The sequence below is a fragment of the Anomaloglossus baeobatrachus genome, chromosome 1, assembly GCF_048569485.1.
Source record: "Anomaloglossus baeobatrachus isolate aAnoBae1 chromosome 1, aAnoBae1.hap1, whole genome shotgun sequence".
NCBI classification, from domain to species: domain Eukaryota; kingdom Metazoa; phylum Chordata; class Amphibia; order Anura; family Aromobatidae; genus Anomaloglossus; species Anomaloglossus baeobatrachus.
In genome coordinates, this window is record NC_134353.1 from 867,388,841 (window position 1) to 867,405,088 (window position 16,248).

Below are 16,248 nucleotides of genomic sequence, written 5' to 3' on the forward strand. Positions count from 1 at the left end.
ACGTAGATCCCCCAACAACCAAGACCCGAGTGAAGGCAACAGCCCAACCTGTACAACAGAGACACCGCCACCGCCAGGGCACCAGTTTCTGAGGGCCAGCGCCTGCGGGCAAAGAGTAGAGCTCCTCCAGCCCAGCTTGAAGCCGGGGAGCGGGTTACCGGTGGGGACCCATCGCAACCAACAAGTACACAAGGTGCAAGGAAGAGGGACATCACCGTCACCTACTGGGAGAGCAATTGCAGCCGTCCGTGGGACCGTCTTACCAGCCGTTTGGTTTACCGTACAAACTGTGTCAACGTCTCAGGCTGAGTGAGTACCACAGTGCCGCAAGGCACAGCGCTGCCCCCGCGTCCCTGCGCCCACCAGGCCCTGCACCTCCCAAACCGTCACCGGGCCCCGGGATCACCAACCCCTACCCACGGAGGGGCAACACAACACCTGGCTGCTCCGCATCACCATCCCCGGGACCCCCGTATTGAGCAGCGGTGGTGAAATCACCACAACCGTGGGTGGCGTCACGGACTATAAACAATCCCCACACCCAACCAACCCCTTTCACTCACGGGCGAGGAGTGCCGCTCGAGAAACCCCCGGGATCCGGCATACAGCTCGAGCCACCACTGAGCAGCGGCCGCCGGACCCGAGCAGAAGGGGTGAGCGCGGTGTGCTGCCACCCTCCTCCCCGCCCGCAACATGTGTGTGTGTGTGTGTGTGTGTCCCTTTCTGTGTGGTTCTTTCTATGTCCATAATAACAGATCCGTCCACTGACTTTAATGTAAGTGACGCACCCCAGGGCTTTGGGGTACTCGGTCCCGGACCTTGAATCACAAGGACATATCACGGGTGGCCAGTGCCCATTTCTGCGACCCTGTGGGTCGCTTATTAAAAAGAGAAAATAAAAAAGAAAATGTTTTTCGTGACGCCACTTGCGGTATGCGGCTATAAGGAGAAAGGCGTCGCTGCAAAGTCTCTCACTGCTGGGGCTGGTGGTATTGAGCAGCTTGGATGTTATGGCCCTCCACAAGGAGGGCTAGGCCCCAGGCGAGAATGATGGTGGTAGTAGTATTGTGGAAGTTGGTGATGCAGAGGTGTTGGAAGGATTCAGACAACACAGGGGCTGCGGTTTAACTGGTTCATTACTCACTGGTTTGGAGTAGCTGAAACCCGGCTGGTGCTGGTCTCTACCAATCTGGGCCTCAGGTAGTCCGGTATTCCCTTGATTTCAGTGCCGGTGTAATGACCTGCTGAGCTTTACTTCTATACACCCCTTCTGTAGTTGGTGGGTCCCCGTTGCCTGAAGCGTTCTGGAGTCCCCTCCTGTCGTCACAGTCCTGGCCCATATGGCAGGCATCTTGAACCTCTCTTGGGTTGGACCTCTGTCTCAGTCCCCGGGTTCCCTCTTTGCTGCTGTGCGCCGGACACTAACGTTGATGAGGAACCTTGATGATCCCCTCACCTGGCAGATTTATCAGGTGAGCCTAAAGTATCTTCCTGAACTAGGGCTATGCACCCCGCCGGAGCTCGGTCCAGTGAGTACTCACACCATACTCTCCCTGGTGACTGTATGCCTTGAGCCCACAAGCCACTTGACACTTTCTGTCTGCACGTCAACTTCAGACCGACTCTCGACTGACTGTCTCGGTCACTGTCTGACTTTCGACTCCTTGAAAAGATGTCAGTCTTCTGTCATCTGCACTGACCAGCCCCTCCCCCTCCCATGCTTCTGACTAGCGGATTGTATAAGTCCCGACAAATAGGTGGACATCCATCATACCCGTCTCTACACTGTAACTCAGTCTGGGAAAGAGGGCATGGATGTGTGTGTTTGAATGTTATTTACCGACACTGGTCTTCCAGGAATCCCGGGTTAGCAAATAACTGTAAAGCGCAGGGTTAAATTTCCCCCTCAAAACATAGTTTATGATGTTCCCCGAGTCAAATATGAGATGGCTGTGCAAAACTTCATGATTGTAAATGCGATGATGCAGATTCCTTTCGTGGCCATACACACACACCGCACACACACACCACACACACACACACACACACACACACACACCACACACACACACACACACACACACACACACACCACACACACCACACACACACACACAGCTGAGAATATTAGAATTCTACTTTTTAGACACATTTATAAAAGTCATGTGTTATTTTAAATTCTTTTTTGTACCAAATCCGTAATTTAAATTTTGAGCTTATCAACGCGAGTCCTCAGCATAGTCATATATTTAGCCAAATTTATGATTTTCACATTTATTTTAAAAATGTCTTCCAAAAAAAAAAATACAAACTCGCTCCAGTAAGGTGCTGGCGTAAAAAGTAAAGTACCACTTCTAGACATAAGTGTAATATCTTAAGATGCATCAAATTTCTCCCGCATCTTGGTAAATATGGCACAGCGTAGCGCAAAAGTGACTTGAAAAAAATCCTCTTGTGATGAGTTCACCCAAAAGTGTATTACAAAGATGATAGATGTTACGTTAATGCAGTAACATCTAGGATGTGATCGTCTCTTCTTCCTATTAGAGCAGCAGTAGGAGTACAGCAGCAACTACAGCCTGAGAATCTAGAATGAATGGATCTATAATAATGGGCGTCACACACCACCAAGTGACGAAGAACTGCCGGGTAATGGCAAATATAAGGTTAAAAGATGCGACTAATAGGGTAGCAGCAGGGAGGGAGCTATTCACACTGGACCTATTGTGAGTGAGGGGTAGTGATTGTCGATGAGACGCCTCCCTCTGACACTGTCAGCTCCACACACTCCACAGGCTGCTGCAGGTGTGCACGGTAAGGAATGCTACTGCTGGGGCTACCACCAGTCATGGGTGGGATGGACCCTCTGTACCCTCTCCGCTGTCTGCTCTGGAAATGATAGCGATGAAAACTATAGATGCTTTGGATGTATTTTCTTTTTTTGGGGGGGACATCCTCATTATATTACACTTTTAACTCATTCCTTTCCAGACTGCATTTACGCAAATAATCAGACCCATCATTGGTGCTGCACAGGGGCCCGAGAGGTAAGGGGGCCATTTCTACCTCCAAAGCATTGTGCATTATGACGAGCTATTGGGCTGTAAAGGGCCCATATACTGTTCTTGCACAGGGGCCCTTTTCTGTCTGTGTCTGCCAGTGATCAGGGCCCCAGTGTCTCTGCTCACCTGCAGAAGGAATCTCACCGCTCCTACATCCTAGTGTTCATGGTGCTGATTAGACTGCATGCATGTGATTCTGTAGAGCATGATGTATAACCTCATTATTGGTGGATATATGGCCATTATGTTCTTGGTATACTGAGATGCTGCCTTCTTTTTCACAAAGTGACTGTATGGCCTCAGAAAATCTTCGTCTTACTTATTTATGGCAGGGTTGCTGTGTACAGAATGACAAGTACATAAGGCACAGGATGCTGATTTTTTTCAATATACAGTATGTATATATTGGTATGGGTAATAGGATTTTCTGAGTAGGTTCCTCAGCCTTGGTAGCTCTTAGGCCTCATGGACACGAGGAGCAATTCAGGTCTGTCCATCTGCCCCACAATATCCTAGGTGACAATACAGTATAAGGCCCGGTTCACATGTCCAATTTTCATGTACGTGTTCTATCCATGTTTGTGACGGATAGAACATATACCAATTACAGTGTCCATTTGTTTGTTTTGCGTACTTATGTGCCGCCCCGTACTCGGCTGCAACCGAGACGCTCGGGTCCGGACCTTCAGTGGGTGGCTTGAGGGTCTCCGGACCCAGGGGTCCTGCGGTCACTCCGACCAAAAAGGGGTTGGCGGTTTGGGGACGTAGGTGTACGGCCGGAGCAGTGGTTTAAGTTCGTGACGCCACCCACGGGATGTGGTGAAGGTGGACACCACTGCTGCAGTTATGGGGCACCCAGGGGAGATGTTGCGCAGCAAGTTGTTAACCCCTCCGTGGGTAGGGATGGTGGCCCCGGGACCCGTTGGGGGTCTTTTGGCAGTGCAGGGAGATGGGCGGCCGGAAGGCACTGGTGTACTCACTATTAGAATGAAACACTCGAGTCTCTGGTAAACCAAGATGATGGTGTTCGGTGCCCGCAGCCGGCTGCAGTCGGGATCCCCCACCCGGTTGGTGGTCTCTGCCTTTCTCCTGCACCTGTTTGAGTTGTTGGACTACCTGCGCTTGCAGCGTCAGGAGTCCACTCCCCGACTTGTGGATGTCGGAGGAGCCCTTTGCCCGCAGACGCTGGCCCGTGGGATCTCTGAGCCTTGGCGGTGGCTTTCTATCCCCCTTGTTGGGCTGTTGTCTTCTATGAGGGACTTTGGGAAAGGACCTAAAGTCCAGACCGCAACCAGTTAATTAACTCAGTCCAGTAGTTTCTAGACCTCGTTTCAGGGTCTGAGTACCCCCTCTTGTGCTCCGGTTTCCGAGTCGGTTCCCCGGGTCAGTACCGGCGGGCCACTACCCTGCCCCGGTCCACCACGGTTCCACCGAGCCGTCTTCCCGGCTCCTGCAGGCAGAGGCCTCTGTATGCCTCCTAGCCAAAGGTACCAGGGCTCCTACCCTGGCACCTGTCAGTCTGTCACAGGCCTTACCTCCACTTCTGCTCTCAAACTGCACTTTATCAACTGACTGTGCTTTTCCTGCCTCAGGCTCTCTGAACTCCTCGGTGGGTGTGTCCAACCACCTGGCTCCGCCCCCTGGTGTGTCCATCCAGCCCTGAGGGAGGTGACTAGGGTGTAAATGGTTGGCTGGTGTTACCTAGTGAGGAGACTGGTGTTGTGCGGGGCTCTATCTGTGACTACCTGATTTGTCCAGGGCGTCACACTTAGTGTCCACGACAAAAAATAAATGGAGATACGTCTATTTTTAATATGATTCATGGATTAAAATCACCCATAGAAGTCTATGGGTGATAAAAAAGACTGATATCATCCTTGTTGCATCCTAGTACTGTCTATTCTTACATAAAATGATGAAATACTGACGTTAGTGTACCGCGCCCGTGCCAGCAGCCGAGCCGCTCGGGGGCGGAGCTGCGGTGGCTCGAGGGGTCTCCAGACCCGGGGATTCGCGAGGATACTCGAATTCAAAAGAGAGGGGATAGATATGTACAGGGGATGTATAAGTTTGTGACGCCACCCACGGTGCGTGGTAATGTAAGAGACCACCGCTGCTGTTGGGGAGCCCAGTTGCGATGGTGTAGCAGCAGGATGTTTAACCCCTCCGTGGGTAGGGTTTTGTGTCCCGGGGCCCATTGGGTGTTGGTGAATGGGGTGCCGTTGGGTAGAGGAAAAGGGGCTTTTCAGCGTACTCACTCTGTTCAAGAATAACAACTCCGACAGCTTTTAAACCAGAATTCTGAGCACTGCTGAAGCGTGGAGGGAGCATGTGTGGATCCGTGCCCTTGGTGTTGCTGTTAGCCTGTGGCCTTTTCCATGGCACCTTCTCACTAGTTGGACCCTCAAGCTTGAAACTTTTCGGGTCCCGCTCACCCGTATGGCTAACAGAGTGAGCTTGCTCTCAGGGTTCACGCGTAGGATTTCTTTGGACTGTATTTGGGAAAGTCCTATCCCATCGGTGCGCTAGTACCCCGATTTTGGAGCGGGTTGGGGATGAATCTTGAAGTCTTCACACTCCGTCGGGTTAATTACCGGGACACGTGAAGCTACTTCCCGGCCTGGGGTCCACGTACCCCGTCGTCCCTGCCCGGTGATGGCTGTCCTCCTCGGCAGTCCATGCCCCTTGACGCGATCCCCTTCGACCGGGGTTCCAGCTCCTACCAGGCCCAGACCAACATCTGCCACCTAGTAACCTCCAGGAGTCCTGCTCCGGACCAGTGACCTCTCCCTCTCGGAGAGTCAGTTTCCACCTCCTACTCCTTTCACTCCTGTTTCACTTCTCTGTCACTTTCTCACTTTCCCCTACCAACCCCCATATGGACGGCCCTATTCCCTTCAGGCCCCCCCAATCGTGTGTCTGGTGGGTTCGGTGTAAAGTGTTCCTAGGATTTTGACTGGCTAAGCTGTTAGTGTGGCGCCCCTGAGGCTTCCGTCACCACAGGAACATTGCACCCCAGCCAGAGGTGTGATGTCCCATCCGGGGTAAGGAAAGGTGTGAGCGCCGGTATACAGGCAAATTTGCACTACACCATTGTTAGGTACACACAGGGACCAGGAACAGTGGCAGCAACCCTCCCATGCTGCATGCTGGGAGGGGCCGTAAGACCCATCCCTGCTCCCATAGGGTGGTAGCTTAGCAACTGGGGGCTGAGAGGAGCCACCCGAGAGCAGAGTAGTAAGGAAGGTCAAGAGAGAGAGTTTCAGTTTACCTCAGGGAGGAGGGGAGTGAGGAAGTCTGCGGGAGGCAGAGACGTGTGAGTCTGCAGAGAGAGCTGAAAGGAGAAGTGCTCTAGTCAGTCAGGAGCAAGAAGAAGAAAGCGGCGCTTCCTGGTGAAGACCCTGGGACTCAGAGGGTCCAGGTGACACCAAGTAGAGAAAAGAAGGGATTCCAGGGCCACAGATAGCTTTCAGGCTCGTGGCCTGTTCCACAGGAACATCGGTGGAGGGATCAAGCTGCACACAGGGGACAGTCCCTAGAAACTGGAGGAGGAAAAGTCATCTCCAAAAGTAAAAACCGAGGCCCAGGGAAAGCTGCAAGCTCCCCGGGCCACAGCCCACAGCAGAACCTCTAGAAAGGGGGTAAATTGCCGACAGGCAAGCCCTTGGCCCGGAGGCTGTAGTGGAGGCCGAGCCAGGTTCATCCAACAAGGGCAAGGCTTAAGGAGTCAGCTGAAGAAAGAAACACATAGAGGGGTGCATTGGCTTTCATTCCAGGATCTACTCAGGATCGGCGGAGGTCCCTGACAGTTGGTTCCAGCAGTCCAAAGGCACCAGTGTGCTGCAGCCCAGGAACTGTGAATAAACATCTTGAAATTGCACCCCCTGGTGTTGTCTCCGTTATTTCGCCTGCACTATTCCATCACTGTATAGACTCTTACAAGCACCAACAGTTGCCCTGGGGCACCGCTCCACCTGTGGGGAGCAGGACCATCCAAGCTGCCATTCCACCAGCTCCGGAGGCCCCATACAGCAGTGGCGGCTTAATAGCCGCAAACCACAGGTGGCGTCACGAATAATATAAACTTTAATCACCCCCAACACTGAAGCCATATTAATTGACCCCACCAGGGTACGGAGTCGGGCCCAGCCACCACTGACGACCCCCGGACTAGTCCGGCCCGGCACCGGGTGTCCCATAGCCCTGGGGTGGGCGAGTCATTAGCAACACCAAAGGACCAGGATCCGTGACCAAGGAGGAGTGGATACTGTGCAGAAGGGCAGATTGCACAATACCCTGTGAGGACCTGATAAGCCAGGGCGTCACATTAGAAACTGAAGTAAACCACTGATAAAAACTCCAAACAAAATATTGGTGAAAATTTGTCTGTTTTACACATATGCAAAAGAAAAAATAGACAAGTGAAAGCAATCTTGTCACGCTACAAGCGTGTTCAGACCATAAAGGAGTGTGACGCACAACAAAAAAAACACCAAAACAATACCACAAATGGGGCTACACAATACAACAGAGGTCCCTGTTGCTAGGGAGAGGGGTGAGGGGGCACCTACTGAACTCACCTCGAGCTGACTTCTGAGCTCCCTACAGTCCCTATATAGGTTCTTCAACCTGTCGGCAAGTAGGATACCTGGGTCCTCAGCTGGCCCAAAACTCACACTGCCTATTGAGTAGACTGACGAGTTCTCTAGACTTGCTACTACAATACAGAAACACAAGGGAAGGAAAACAAATAGACCAAATACCGCAACACAAAAGCATAAAGTCCAACATCTGGAACACTTCAATTCAGCTCCTTCCACCAAGGGGGCCAGTATACAAATGGATTTGTATCAACAGCAGGGATTGCTGGGTAACCTCTCTATTTAAACCTGACGGGGATGACTACAAAATAATTACAGCTGAAGCACTCGGCTAGGGACTGCTGGAGAAGCTGCCAGCAGCAAAACTGACTCTAACCGTTTAGGTACTAAAGGAAATGAAACGACATTTAAATGCAGAGTCCCAGAAAGAGATAAGAGGCTCCAGTCCTCAAGCTGCCACTAGTCTCCAAAAACAGGAAGACGACCGTGACAGATCTAAGGCTTTATTCAGACGTCCGTTTATTTTTCATATGTGGAGAAAAAGGGCCAATTTTCTTCAATGTTTCGGATCAATTTGTTCATCAGTGTTCCTCATGTGCCAAAAATTTGCCAAGCTTCTCCTACCCATTAGAGTGGTAAAATGGACGGCACATGGATTGCACACTGATGTCTCTGTGATTTTTCTGTGATGATATTGACTCTAGGGGCCCACTACAAATATTACTTTACCCTCATTTGAAAAGTTCCCATGCTTCTGTTTAATAATACATTGGGAAGATGGTGAAATAAATGATTAGATGTTGCATTTGTCTGTACATAGTGAACTAAGGGGTACTTTGCACACGACGACATTGCAAGCCGATGCTGCGATGCCGAGCACGATAGCCCCCGCCCCCGTCGCAGATGCGATATCTTGTGATTGCTGCCGTAGCGAACATTATCGCTACGGCAGCTTCACATGCACTTACCTGCTCTACGACGTCGCTCTGGCCGGCGAACCGCCGCCTTCCTATGGGGGCGGGAGGTGCGGCGTCACAGCGATGTCACACGGCAGGCGGCCAATAGGAGCGGAGGGGCGGAGATGAACGGGATGTAAACATCCCGCCCACCTTCTTCCTTCCGCATTGCAACCGGGACGCAGGTAGGAGATGTTCCTCGCTCCTACGGATTCACACACAGCGATGTGTGCTGCCGTAGGAACGAGGAACAACATCGTACCATCGCTGCTGCGAAATTATGGAAATGTCGGACCCTACACCGATCATACGATAACGACGCTTTTGCGCTCGTTAATCGTATATAAAAGGATTCACATACTGCGATGTTGACCGCGACGCAAGATGTGCGTCACTTTCGATTTGACCCCACCGACATCGCACCTGCGATGTCGAAGTGTGCAAAGTACCCCTAAGTGTATTGCACTAACTATTGCTCTAATAGGGTGGTGGAGGGGCAACCCACACACAGGGCCCAACCGGGGGTTTAACTTTTCCTTTGTGGGCAAGTCCGAGCATGCACAGGGTATTCGATCCAAGAAACTTAGATTTTTTAATGAGGCCTAATACAGAAAGAAAATGCACAATAGAGCAGATTTACTACCGTAATGTGTTTGCACCAAGACTTGGGTGAAAAATGCACCAACATTTTGTACAAGTCCAAAATGCATCAAGTATTAGAACTATTCTCTTCAATATTCAAATTGCTACACCAAGAATGAAAAGTTGTGGCGTTCTTGAAATTACAAGATCAATAAACTTGTTAATGATATACAAGTGATAAACAATATTATTAAAAAATCTTGATTTATTCAGTATTAAGTATGAGTTCCACATGCATGAATACCCGCACTTACATGTTTTGCTGCTATCAATGAGGTTATTAATGTCTGAGGAATTTTCCACCATGCTAAATGTACTTGGTGACGCAATTCATCAAGATCCACTGCTGGCAGCTCCTTTTGCAATTCCCGACCAAAGATGTCTCTGATGTGCCCAGTGGGAGACAAAGTCCAGAGATGTTGCAAGTCTTGGTAGTATTGGAGGTTTGGTCGCTCAGTGGTTAGCACTGCAGACTGGGGTCCTAAGTTCAAATCCCACCAAGGACAACATCTGCAAGGAGTTTGTATGTTCTTCCTGTGTATGTGTGGGTTTTCTCCAGTTTTTCAGGTTTTCTCCCACATTCCAAAGACATACTGAAAGGGAATTTAGATTATGATCCCCGATGGGGACAGTGTTGCTGATATATAGATTTATGGTTCTATATAATTGACTATTATATTATGTTTAGGCCATGCAGGATGCTCAAGATAGCAGGATCAACCTGCAGCTGGGCGTTATCATGTTGAAAAATGGCTTCTAGGACACATTAAAAAATTGCCGCATTTCTAGATCCACGATAAAGTAATTTAATGGCAACCTGATAGGCCCGTTTCACACATCTGGCATTTCACCAGATTGCCAGATCCGGCACACTCCAGTACAGTGCAATACTATACAATGGCATCACAGCAAGCTCCGGTCACGTGCTCCGGTCACATCACAGCATGTGACCGGAGCTTGCCACGATGTCATTGTACAATATTGCACTGTACTGGAGTGTGTCGGATCCGGCAATCCGGCGAAATGCCGGATATGTGAAACGGGCCTTAGTGCAGCTCTTCATGGTGTTGTGTACATAAACTTCAGGTGAAGACTGGAGGCTGGAATGGAGGGCTCTCCTCTACAATGATGAGTCCTGCTTTGACTTGGATGCATTGCTATTCAGCGATTAGTCTGGAGACCATTTGGGCAAAGCCATGAAGAGGCCTTCACGAGAAAACATCATACTAGTCCTGCTCCCAAGACTATGGTGTGGGATAGCATAATGAACAATAACTAGACTCTACTAGTCTTGACTCTAAGTGCACTAACAGCTCAGCATGAAATTAATTTGGTAGTGGAACCAGTAATACGGCCATTTGTCCACATGTTGCTTGTTCTCCTGTGAGTAGCCTGCATGGACTGAGCATGCTACCATGGCCTACAACGCCTTTGGATTTGTCTACCATTGGTTGGCAATTGCAAAGGGAGCTGCCAGCAGCAGATCTTGATTTGTGTGTTGAAGTGCAATCAGCGTGACAGAAGATTCCTCAGACAACCATAAATAACCACATTAACCCCTTACCGACCGCGGGTGGTAAAATTATGTCCTAGCGGTCATAGGGTTAATCTCCAGCTGCTGCCACCGGCAGTAGCTGGAGATCGGCACACATCTCAGCTGATTTATACAGCTGAGATGTGTGCCTGCTAGGCACGATGGGATAGTTATCCACCCAAGCCATTTAACTCCTTAAATGGCGCTGTCAATAAGTGACAGCGCCATTATAATCACGGGCGAGGTAAACGTTTACATACCGCCGATACCGGAAGTCACATGACGTGATCATGTGACTTCCGGTGGTTATGGTAGCACAGGGTCATGTGATGACTCCTGTAGCACACATGACTTACTCACTGTTTCACCCGGCCCAGAGCTGTGTGAGACAGGAAATGAGCATATCTGCTGTTCACACCTGTAGTAGAGTGATCAGACAGCTGATCCATATAGTCCCCTGGGGGACCTAGTAAAAAAAAAAAAAAGTTTATAAAAAAGTTTTAAAAAATAAAAAAAAAGTTCAAATCACCCCCCTTTCGCCCCATTGAAAATTAAAGGGTTACAAAATAAGGGTTAAAAAATACACACACATTTGGTATCACCGCGTTCAGAAATGCTCAATCTATCAAGATATAAAATCAATTAATCTGATCGGTAAACAGTGTAACGGCAAAAAAAATTCCAAATGCCAAAATTGCGGTATTTGGTTGCCACAAATTTTGCGCTAAATGCAATAACAGGTGATCAAAACGTAGCATCTGTGCAAAAGTGGTACCGTTAAAACTGTCAGCTTGAGATGCAAAAAAATAAGCCGTCACTGAGCCATAGATCCCAAAAAATGAGAACGCTACGAGTCGTGGAATATGGCGTAAAACGTACACCACTTTTTTCGGACAAACTTCTAATTTTTTTTAACCCCTTAGATAAAAGTAAATCTATACATGTTTGGTGTCTACTAACTCGCATCGACCTGAGGCATCACACCTGACACATCAGTTTTACCATATAGTGAACACAGTGAATAAAATATCTCAAAAACAATACTGCTATTGCACTTTTTTTGCAATTTTTTCCGCATTTGGATTTTTTTTGCCGTTTTCCAGTAAACTATATTGTAAAACCCATGGTTTAATTTAAAAGTACAGCTCGTTCCGCAAAAAACGAGCCATCACATGACCATGTTGACTGAAAAATAAAAAAGTTATGTCGCTTGGAAGAAGAATGGCGAAAAACAAACAAACCAGAAAGCGCAAAATCGGCCGATAGTGAAGGGGTTAATAGCAGCCAAGGTGTGTAAGTGCAGGTATTTCTGCATGTGGCCAAATTTCAGCAAATAAAAATCTTCTAAGGCTATGTGCGCACGTTGCCAGTTTTTTTTACCACAAAGATGCAGCGTTTTTGGCCGCAAAAAAACGCACAGAAACGTAGCGGTAAAAAGGCAACGCGTTGTACCGTGTTTTTGTGCATTATTGACTGTGTTTTGCTGCGTTTTTCCAATGCATTGCATGGGTGGAAAAATGCAGACAGGAATTGACATGTTGATTTTTTTTTTTTTACCTCAAAAACGCAGCCAAACAAAACTGCATTGTGCGGACAACAAAAATTAAATCTCATAGATTTTGCTGGGGAAGGAAGTGCATGCAGTTTTGAGGCCAAAAACGCACAAAAACGCTGTAAATAAACGCAGCATGCGCACATAGCCTAAAAGTAAACAAACCAAGAGATGTTGTAACATTAGACAAATGTATCTAAAATTGCTCCAAATAATTTATTCAGCATGAGTTGCTGTGAAAATTTGGCATATTTCTGAACTGTCTGGATTAAGTTTATACTTCCTACATATTAGTAAATCTCACACAAAAAGCTGTGCAGTTCACGAAAACTCTTGGATGAGGCTGTTACTGCACTTCAGTTGGGTGGGAGCAAAACTGTGCAGGGTAAAACTGTAAAGAACCTACAACATTGTGGCTTCATGAATCTCAGGATTGTAAAGGCCCCGTTACACGCGTCGATTTATCGATCGCACCCGCCCCCATCGTTTGTGCGTCACGGGCAATTAGTTGCCCGTGTCGCACAAAATCGGTCACCCCCATCACACGTACTTACCTCCCGAACGACCTCGCTGTGGGCGGCGAATGTGACGACATGGACTCTCATGGGACTCTTAAAATTCAGCCAGACAGGATGATAGATTGTTTATAGACGGGGGATACGTCCCTCATTGTTTTTACAAGACTCTTGTTGACTTATGTAATTCTGTTGGCCACTGAAAGCCAGACGTATTGTTTCTCCAGACTCTTCCAGTAATCATTGTATTGTAGTTGTGTATTGCTAATGTGATTACCTTAGTAGCCATTATCTAGTCTATGCATTCCAGACTACATGTATACCCTCAGTCTTTTTGTAGACATCATTTGGATGAACATTGTCCATGCAGCTTGAGATTCATCCAATGGGAGAGGCGATCTTGTCCAACCAATCGATGAGGATGCAGTGTATCCAAGTGGAAGGCTGTGGCTATAAAGGGGATTTCTTTAAGCCACCAGGTTGATGAAGGTTGATGGATGCTGATGGATCCAGTCTAAGCTCTTAGGAGCTGACTAGAGGATCAGGATACCTTATGGCTTCAATCTAGGGACTCCGGTTCCGGTTGGAGACCATATCCACAGTCTAGGGATTTCGACCACGGCTGCCAGGATTGTATCATCATACCAGGACTACCTAAGGAGGACACTCAGGTTGGGACAATCCGGTCACCTGGCTACAGACTTTGCAGACCTCACACAGCTTCCTAAATCTGGCGCTATTCCTATCTCGGTGGGTGCCCGCCGAAAGCAGGGTGCTGCTTGATTGGAGTAAGCGGCCCTTGGAAGCTCTGAGGCAAGGACATTCTAAATCCCTGGTGAGCCAGCGGAAGGGTGAGACTCTGTTGCCTGTTACATTTGTGTGTTTTGCTGGTTATGTGTTATGTGCCGTTAATTGTTTGGGGATCCAATAAAGTCTAATTATTGTGATTCCCCCACCCTGTGTTGTCTGAGTAGTGTTACGCCCACGGTTAAGGAGGCTGGCGATCAGTTGGGATGAGCCCTGAGCCACGCTGTCTTTCTAAAGGCGGCGGGTTTTAGTGGACGAGAGCACCCACTGAGCCCCGTGTCTCCACAGCGAACATCCTCTTCCTGAAGGGGGAGGGACATTCGGCGTCACAGCAACGTCACACAGCGGCCGCCCAATAGAAGCGGAGGGGCGGAGATGAGCGGGACGTAACATCCCGCCCACCTCCTTCCTTCCTCATAGCCGGCAGGATGCAGGTAAGCTGTGTTCTGCGTTCCCGAGGTATCACACGGAGCGAAGTGTGCTGCCTCAGGAACAACGAACAACCTGCATCCAGGAATGTGACCGATATTTTGAAAATGAGCGACGTGTCAACGAGCAACGATAAGGTGAGTATTTTTGCTTGATAACAGTCGCTCGTAGCTGTCACATGCTACGATATGTCAAACGATGCCGGAAGTGCGTCACGGAATCCGATATATCGTAGCGTTTAACGGGGTCTTTAGGTTAGATCCCCATCAATCAGAAAGTAAAGACTTTTTTAAGTGTCGTATATTTTCTAACCCCCTTTAAATTCTACTACTGTGGGGCCTTATCACCGTTTTGACAGGAAAAAAAGGAAGCATCAAAAATCCTACAAAACCCGAGTATGAGTTGCCCAGATTGCTTGATAGGACATCTACTGTATTTTCCGGATTATAAAACACACTTTTTTAAAATTGGGGTGTGTCTTATAATCTGGATATGGCTTAGCGGTGGAGAGGGGTGACAGGAGGCAGGGTCGGCGATACTGAGGGTTCGGAGGAGGAGGTGTCATTGCAGTGGAGTGGCTCAGAAGAGTCACAGGATGGAAGGTCAGCAATGCAGTGGGCGCCATTAATCTGACAGCGGGCACCATTAATCTGACAGCGGGCTCCATTGAATCACCCTCGGTTTACGCAATGGACTGCAGGATAATAGGGGTGGCGCGTGTACAGATTGATTCGATGGACTTCAAGAAAATAGCAGCGGTGTCCTAACTGCGAATGTGTCGCGGGCGGAGGGGCTGCTGCTGCTGCTCGGTGGCTCGAGCGGTGGGCCGGACCCGGGGACTCGAGCAGCGCTCCTCGCCCGCGTGTGAAAAGGGGGTGGTTTGTTTTGGGAGATAGTCTGTGATGCCACCCACGGGTCGTGGTGATAGGGGGTACCACCGCTACTGATGACGGTGATCCCGGGAGCGATGGCAGGGAGCAGTTAGGATGTTGTCCCCTCCGTGGGTAGGGGTTGGTGATCCTGGGGCCCGGTTGTGGAACGGGGAGGCTGGATGGCTGGGGTACAGGGTTGCAGGTGCAGCGCGGCGCGGTGCCGGATGGCACTGTGGTACTCACTCAGGCACAAATTCACAGAGTCTCTGGTAAACCAAACGGCTGGATGGACAGGTCCCGCAGCCGGCTGCAGTGTCTTTGCTCTCCCCGGACAGATTGATGGTGGCTGTCTTTCCCTGCACCTGTGTAGAATGTGTTGACTCTGATGGTTTCCCAACGGTAGTCCGCTCCCCGGCGTATAGGTACCGAAGGAGCCCGTGTTGCCCGCAGGCACTGGCCCTTGGATTTCTAGCCTCTGGCGGTGGCTGTGTATCCTCACGGTGTGGACTGTTGCCTTCTGTCGGGTCTTGGGTGTTAGGAAACCCCTGGGGTTCCGGCCACTCTCGGATTTGACCACTGTCTGCGGCTCCAAGCCTAGTCGGGGTCCGATGGCCCTGCCTTTGTGCTTAGCTTCACTCTGCTCCCCATTCGGTACCGGCGGGCCACCGCCCGTCCCCGGTCCTACGGTTCCGCAGAGGTCCACTAACTCCTGCAGACGGCCACCACCGTCTGCCGACCTTGCTGTTTGTGTCTGGGTCCCTCCCCAGACACCGACAGTTCTCTCCTCCTCACACTTCCACTGTCTACTCAAATCTGAACTGACTGCTTTTCCCACCTCCAGGCCTGTGAACTCCTCGGTGGGTGGGGCCAACCACCTGGCTCCGCCCCACCTGGTGTGGACATCAGACCCTGGAGGGAGGCAACAAGGGTTTTGTTTGACTGGTGTTAACTATCTAGGGGAGGGGGTGTGTGTGGTGTTATGTCTGTGACTACCTGGCTAGTCCAGGGCGTCACACATGCACCACCGTGGCCATTTTTTTCAGTTCAAGTCAATCTCATCAACCGCGGGAGATTCAATGTAGCCCGCAGTCTGCCAGCAGATCAATGGCGCCTGCCGCTACAACACTCCCAAGCCTCCAGTATCGCCGATTCTCCGTCCACTGACCCTCCTGAGCCATGACACCCCCTCCTCCGAGCGCAGCATCGCCAACCCTGCCTCCCGTTACCCTCCTGAGCTGCTCCACCACTGCCGCTCCTCCCTGGTGAGATATTATTAGA

At 49.8% G+C, this 16,248-nt stretch overlaps 1 protein-coding gene across 2 annotated transcripts in view; it reads left to right on the forward strand.

The window, feature by feature from the left end:
- The first annotated feature begins 2,764 nt into the window (after nt 1–2,764).
- The window catches only part of SGTB (small glutamine rich tetratricopeptide repeat co-chaperone beta), an 85,328-nt gene continuing 71,844 nt past the window's right edge, over nt 2,765–16,248 (forward strand). Inside the window, exon 1 of one of the 2 annotated variants that reach the window (XM_075326072.1) lies at nt 2,765–2,814. The gene's annotated coding sequence lies outside the window, so the exon portion shown is untranslated. Of the gene's footprint in view, nt 2,815–2,972; nt 3,048–16,248 lie in introns of those variants that run through there. The other variant, XM_075326081.1, reaches the window with a different exon arrangement.